A 7735-nucleotide genomic window follows, 5' to 3' on the forward strand; every position below is an offset into this window, starting at 1 on the left:
TCAGGAAGTAACATTTAAAATTACATGTACATCGGGAGTTCCCCTATGGCTCAGTGGTAATGAACCTGACTAGTATTCCTGAGGATGAGAGTTCAATCCCTGGCCCCACTCAGTGGGTTAAGGATCCAGTATTGCCATGAGCTGTGGTGTAGTTTGCAGACGAGGCTCAGATCAGTGACTGTGGTATATGTTGGCAGCTGTAGCTCCGATTCGACCCCTAGCCTGGGAATTTCCATATGCTTCAAGTGTGGCCCTAAAAAGTCAGAAAAAAAAAAAAAACAGTGAAACCTTACACACACATTTAGGGAGTTCCCATTGTGGCTCAGTGGTAATGAATCCAACTAACATCCATGAGGATGCAGGTTCTATCTGTGGCTCTGCTCAGTAGGTTAAGGATCTGGCATTGCCATGAGCTGTGGTCTAGGTCGCAGATGCAGCTCAGATGTGGTGTTGTGGCTATGATGTAGGCCAGCAGTTGCAGCTCTGATTCAACCCCTAGCCTGGAAACTTACATATGCTACACCTGCAGCCCTAAAAGGAAAAAAAAAAACAAAACAAAACCAAAAAAAACCAACCCCCCCCCCAATATCCTAAAAAACCCTACATGTACATTTAAATCTACAGCATGAGGTAGAATTTAGTAAGGCATAAAGAACAGATAAAGCTAATACTTTAACTGGGGACTTAGAAATAGGCATTAATCATTTCAGTGCTCTGGAGCAAAATTTTTTTCTTCAACTTTATTGAGGTAATAATTGACACACACAAAGAAATCACACATAGTCAATGTGCACCATTTGTGATTTTGGATATACGTATATACTTACGTTACAGTCACCACAATCAAGGTAATAACATCCATCAGCTCCAGAAGTTTCCTTGTGTTCCTCAGTTTTGTTTTTGTGGTAAGAACACAACATGAGACTCACCCTCTTAAATTTTTAAGTGTGCAATGCTTTATTATTGGAAGTTCCCTTCTGGCGCAGTGGGTTAAGGATCTGACATTGCTGCAGCTGTGGTGCAGACTGAAGCTGCAGTGCAGGTTCTGGTGCAGGTTCTGTCCCTAGCCTGGGAATTTCCGTATGCCATGGGCCTGGCCAAAAAACACGTTAAATATGCAGTACTTAGTATTAACTCTTGGCATAATGCTTTGCAGCGGATCTTTGGAACTTACCCCTCTGGTATAACTAGCTTTATACCCACTGCACACCTACTCCCCATACCTCACTCCTTCTCCTGTTTCAACAGTTATATTGTCTACTACACATTTGACTCTTTCACATGCCTCATGAAAGAGGAGTCATGCAGTATTTGTCCTTCTGTGGTTGGCTTATTTCACTTATTGTGTGTTTTGTGTTGCAAAGAGTAGGACTTCCTTTTTAAAGGCAGAATAATATTCCATTTTATGTATATGCCACAGTTGCCATATCCATCTATTAGTGAACATTTGGGTTACTTTCATGGCTTGGCTGTTGTGAATAAGGCTGTAATGAATGTGGCAATGCAGATACCTCCTCACAATCCTGATTTCAGTTCATTTGGACATACATGCAGAACTGGGATTGCTGGGTCAAATGGTAGGTTCTTTTCCTTTCTTTTCCTTTCCTTTCCTTTCCTTTCCTTTCCTTTCCTTTCCTTTCCTTTCCTTTCCTTTCCTTTCCGGGCTACAGCAGCTGGCCTATGTCACAGCCATAGCAACATATGATCCGAGCTGTGTCTGCAACATATACCATAGCTCACGGCAACACAGAATCCTTAACCCACTGAGCAAGGCCAGGGATCAAACCCACATCCTTGTGGATACTAGTCTGGTTCATTACCACTAACTCACAATGGGAAATCCCATAGGGTAGTTTTATTTTTAGTATTTTGAGGGAGCTGCATTGTTTTCTCTAGCAGCTATGCCATTTTAGATTCCTACCAACTGTGAATAACAAAGTTTCCAATTTCTCCATATCCATCCTCACCAATTCTTATCTTTTTTTTTTTTTTTTTATAGAAGTCATCTTGGCAGGTATTGTCTTGTTCCAGGTTTTAGAGGAAACATTTTGCTTTTTCACCATTGAGTATGATGTTAGCTATGGGCTTTTCATATATGGCCTTTATTGGGTTGAGGTAAGTTCATTCTATACTTACTGGGTTTTTTTGTTGTTGTTGTTGAGAGTGTCATGAAAAAGTGTTGAATTTTGTCAAATACTTTTTCTGCATGTATTGAAATGATTATGTGATTTTTGTCCTTGATTCTGTTAATGTGATGTCACATTGGTTTGCATATGTTGAACGGTCCTTATATCCTGCAGATAAGTTGCACTTGGTCATGATTTATGAGCCTTTTAATGTGCTCTTGAATTAAGTTTGCTAATATTTTCTTGAGGATTTTTTAATATCCACATTCATTAGTAATATCGGCCTGTAGTTTTTTGTCTTACTTGTGCTTTTGTGTGGCTTTACTCTCAGGGTGATGCTGGCCTAATGAAAGGAGTTTGGAAGTATTCTCAGTTCTGTTTTTTTAGAATTTGAAAAGGATTGGTATTAATTCTTCTTGCATATTTGATAGAATTTATGCATGAAGCCATCTGATTCTAGCCTTTTTTTTTCAATTGGGAGATTCTTGATTCAATCTAATTATTTGTTATTTAATCAGTCTTTCTAGTTTTTTCTTGACTTAATAGTGGTAGTTTTTAATGTTTATTCTAAGTTGTTCAATTTGTTGATGTATAATTGTTCATTTTTGTGTGTGTTTCTATGGCATCAGTTGTAATGTCTCTTTCATTTCTGCTTTTATTTATTTGAATCTTGCTCTTTTTTTCAGTTAGTCTAGCTAATGGTTTGCTGATTATGTTTATCTTATTTAAAAAACTCTTAGTTTTGTCTATTTTTTAGTTGTCTATTCTTTATTTTATTGATTCCTCCTGTATTCATTATTATCTCCTCTTTTATGCTAATTTTGAACTTAGTTTTGTTTTTGTCTTTTTTTGGGCTGCTCCCATGGCATATGGAGGTTCCCAGGCTAGGGGTCTAATCAGAGCTGTAGCCACTGGCCTACGCCAGAGACACAGCAACACGGGATCCGAGCTGTATCTGCGACCCACACCACAGCTCATGGCAACGCCGGATCCTTAACCCACTGAGCAAGGCCAGGGATCAAACACGCAACCTTATGGTTCCTAGTTGGATTTGTTAACCACTGCACCATGATGGAAACTCCTTAGTTTGTTCTTTTTCTAGTTACTTGAGGCGTGAAGTTAGGTTACATGAAATCTTCTTTTTTTAATGTAGGTGTTCTATAATTAAAAACTCCCCTCTTAGAACTGCTTCTGTTGTATCTCCTAAGCTTTGGTGTATTGGTATATTTTGGTCTTGTTTTCAATTGTCTCAAGATATTTTTAAATTTCCCTTTTGATCTCTTCTTTATCTGAGTGGTTGTTCAAGGGGGTGTTGTTTATATATATTTGTGTTTTTTCCTGACTTCCTCTTGTTCTTAATTTCTATTTTTATTTCATTGAAGAATGCAATAAAATAAAGTAAAAAAGATTTCAGTCTTCTTAGATTTGTAGAGACTTGTTTTGTGACTTAGCATGTGATCTATCTCAAGAAATGTTCCACGTATGCTTAAAAATAGTATATGTTCTCCTGTTCTTGCTTTGGAATATTCTTATATGCTATTAAGTTCAATTGGTTTATAGTGTCGTACAAGTTGGCTGTTTCCTTGTTGACTTTCCATCTGAAAGATATATACATTGTTGAAAATGGAGTATTATAGTGTCCTACGATTAGGACACTATAATACTGTTTTGCTGTCAGTTTTGCTGACAGTTTCTTCCTTCAGATCTGTCTATATTTGCTTTGATATTGAATGCATAAAATTTATAATAGTATCTTCCTATTGAATTGACTCTTTTATCATTAAATGGCTTTCTTTGTCTCTTATGAGTTTTTGACTTAAAGTCTATTCTGTTTGGTATAAGTATAGTCACCTTGGCTCTTTTTTGACTATCATTTGTATAGAATATCTTCTTTTATCTCTTAGTTTTCAGCCTCTGTTTGTCCTTAAATTTAAAATGAGACTTTTATGGATTGCATATAGTTGAATTTTTTATGCCTTTGTTTTTTAAGGGCCATACCCTTGGCATATAGAGGTTCCCAGGCTAGGGATTGAATCACAGCTGCAGCTGCCAGCCGATACCACAGCCACAGCAACACCATATCCAAGCCACCTCTGGAACACACACTGCAGCTATGACAACACTGGATCCTTAACCCACTGAGCAAGGCTAGGGATTTTTTGTGGTGATATGCTTTGATTCTTTTTATCACTGTGCATCTACTATAGGTTTTCCTTTGTGGTTACCATGAGGCTTGCCTTGAAACTGTTATAGTTAGAACAGTCTATTTTAAGCTGTTAGCAATTTAACTTCAATCAAATACAAAAGCTCCACACTTTCACCACACCCCCATTGAGTTTTTTTCTTTTTGTATTGTGCATCTATTACCACATTTTTGTGGTTATCATTTTTGTAATACCTTTGTCTTATAACTTTTATACTTGGATTAAAAATGATTTCCACACTACTGTTGAAGTATTGCAATATGCCGTACATACTTGCCTATGTATTTACCTCTACCAGTGAGATTGTCCTTTTATGTGATTTTGTGTTGCTCTTCAGCATCTGTTCATTTTAACTTGAAAAGTTCCTTTTAGTACTCCTTTTAAGACAGATCTTGTGATGACAAACTCCTTCAGTTTTTGTTTACCTGGGAAAATACCTATCCTTAATTTTTGATGGACAGTTTTGCCAAGTCTGATTTTCTTGGTTGGCAGGTTTTTTTTTTTTCTTCAGTACTAAAAATATTTCATTACACTTCTGTCCTCCAAAGTTTCTGCTGAAAAATCTGCTGATAGACTTATGGGGATTCTCTTGTATGTGTTGAGTCTTGTTCTCTTGCTACTTACAAAAATTCTATTTTGTCTTTGGCTTTTGACAATATAAGTATAATATATCTTAAAGTAGACCTCTTCAGAGTCAATTAGTTTGTAGACTGTTAAGATGTCATCCCTACATCTGGAAAATTTTTAGCCATTATTTCTCTCAATAAGCTTTCTCTGCCTTTCTTTCTCTCTTCTTCTCCTGGAACTTCCATGTTGTTTCACTTTATGATGTCCTACAAATCCCATAGGTCCCTTGTTCCTGTCTACCTGTCCTGATGTATTCCTTTGTAAACTGATGATGTTCCCATGGCGATGTGCTTTGATTTCCCTCTTCCTTATCTTTCGTGTATCTGCTGTTGGATTCTGCTTTGTGGTTACCATGACTTAAAAACAACATAAAGATATAAGTCTATTTTAAGCTGATAATTTTACTTTACCTTACTTTATGTTTTTGATATTACAATTTCTCTCTTTTAATATTATGTACACATTAACAAATTATTATATCTATAGTTATTGTTAAGTACTCTTGTACTTTTTATGCTAGCATGATTGATGAACACACTGCCATATTACAGAATTAAAGTATTTCAAATTCGATTATATGCTTTGCCAGTATGTTTTATAGTTTCGTTTCATTTCTCTTTTCTTCTCTTCTTCTTTCTTCCTTCCTTCCTTCCTTTCTTTTTTTCTTTCTATTTTTTTAGGACCACACTTGTGGCATATGGACATTTCCTGGCTCGGGGTCGAATTGGAGCTACAGCTGCCAGCCTATACCACAGCTACAGCAATGCCAGATCCGAGCCACATCTGTGGCTTACACCACAGCTCATGGCAACGCTGGATGCCCAACACACTGAATGAGGCCAGGGATTGAATTCGCACCCTCATGGATACTAGTTAGAGTTGTTTCTGCTGAGCCACAGTGGGAAATTCTAGTTTCATGTTTTCAAGTTACTAACTAGCATTCTTTCCTTGATGAAAAAAACTTGAAGGACTTCTTTTGGTATTTCTTATAGGGCAGATCTAATGGTGATAAACTCCCTTAGATTTTGTTTTTTGGGCAAAAGCTTTTTCTCTCCTTCATTTCTAAAAGACAACATTTCTTATTTGGCAGGGGTTTTTGTTTGTTCAGCACATTGAATACCACCTTGGTCAGCAAGGTTTCTGCTGAGAAATTCACTGATTGACTTATGTGCATTCCCTTATATATGAGGAATTTGTTTTTCCCTTTGCTTTTTAAAAAAATTTAAAAAATTTTTAGGGCTGCACTTGCAGCACACGAAAGTTCCTGAGCTAGGGGTCGAATCAGAGCTACAGGTGCAGGCCTATGCCACAGCCACAGCAGCACTGGATCTGAGCCACATCTGCAACTTACAATGCAGCTTGTTGCTACACTGGATCCTTCACTCAGTGAGTGAGGCCAGGGATCAAACCTATATCCTCATGGACACTATGTCAGGTTTTTAACCTGCTGAGCCACATAAGGCACTCCTGTGCATTGATTTCTTAATGTCATTTAGTCTGTGTTTTCTTTTAATTTGTTGAACTTCTTTAAGAAGGTTATTCTGAATTTTTGCAGACAGTTAATAGATCTCCCTGGGTTCAGTCATTGGAGTTAATCATGTTTCCTTGATTATTAATGACCATGTGGCTCTGTATTGATTTTTGTGCATTGGAGAAGGTAGGTACCTCTTTCAGTCTTTCCAGATTGGCTTCAGCAGGGAAAGCTCTTTATCAGTGAGCCTGCCCAGACATTCTGGGTGGGCCATTTGCTGGTGTCTGTGGTTGGCCTTGTTGATAGGGTCCTTGGGCTGGCAGGTCTGGTACCCGAGTCCACAGAGTCAGGCATGGATCCTGGCTCCATAGGGCCAACTGAGTGCTGTGGACCTGGGGTGAGCCCAGTGTCTGGGTCTGCAAGGACTGGCATTGTGCTGGGATAAATACCTGATTTCATGGAGCTAACATGGTACCCTGGTGGGTTGGGAGTCTGGGTGTGTGGTAACTGACCTGGTACTGGACTTGGCTGGGAACCCAGCTAAACAGGAGCCTGCCTGGAGCCTGGGTACATAGGGGATAGTTTGCTGCCTGGAGCTTCAGGTGCCAGCTAGTGCTAGGATGGGCTAGGAGCCTGGGCTTGCAGGAGCCCACCTGGGGCTGTGGGAGTTGGCAGTGCTGGGATGGGCCAGGGCCTGTATGCATGGAGCCCCACCAGGAGCTCCTATGGAAGTCTGGTGCTAGGGTGGGCTTGTGCTGGGGTCTCAGTGAAGTTGGGGTCTCACTTCACTTTTCTCCCATAGGGATGAATGCAAGTTCAATCCCTGGTCTTGCTCAGTGGGTTAAGGATTTAGTGTTGCTGTGGCTATGGTATAGGTCCCAGCTGCAGCTCCAATTTGATCCCTAGCCTGAGAACTTCCATATGCATCAGGTATAGCTGTATAAAAAAAAAAAAAAAAAGTACATTCTGTTAAGACCTTTGAAAGAGTGTTGTATTTCTCTGGCTCGACTACTTTCTTGAGCTAGAGAAGATGGCTGTTTTTATTCAGGAAACTTTACCTGAACCTCTAGGTTGACCATGTGCCTCTCCTTTTTGCACCCATGATAGCTTGAACATACATTTCTCATTGCACTTGTATTGAAGTTATTTATGGATATGTCTGTCTCTTCAAGCAGACTGTAAGCCTGTGAGGGCGGAGAGCATGTCTTGGTCATCTTTGTACCCTTGCATTAGCATAGTAGCTAGCATGGGGAGTCTACTCAGTTCATTTGTGAATTCATTCTGTAACTCACTCATTCAGCAAATAA

The sequence above is a fragment of the Sus scrofa genome, chromosome 10 (assembly GCF_000003025.6).
Source record: "Sus scrofa isolate TJ Tabasco breed Duroc chromosome 10, Sscrofa11.1, whole genome shotgun sequence".
Taxonomy (NCBI): domain Eukaryota; kingdom Metazoa; phylum Chordata; class Mammalia; order Artiodactyla; family Suidae; genus Sus; species Sus scrofa.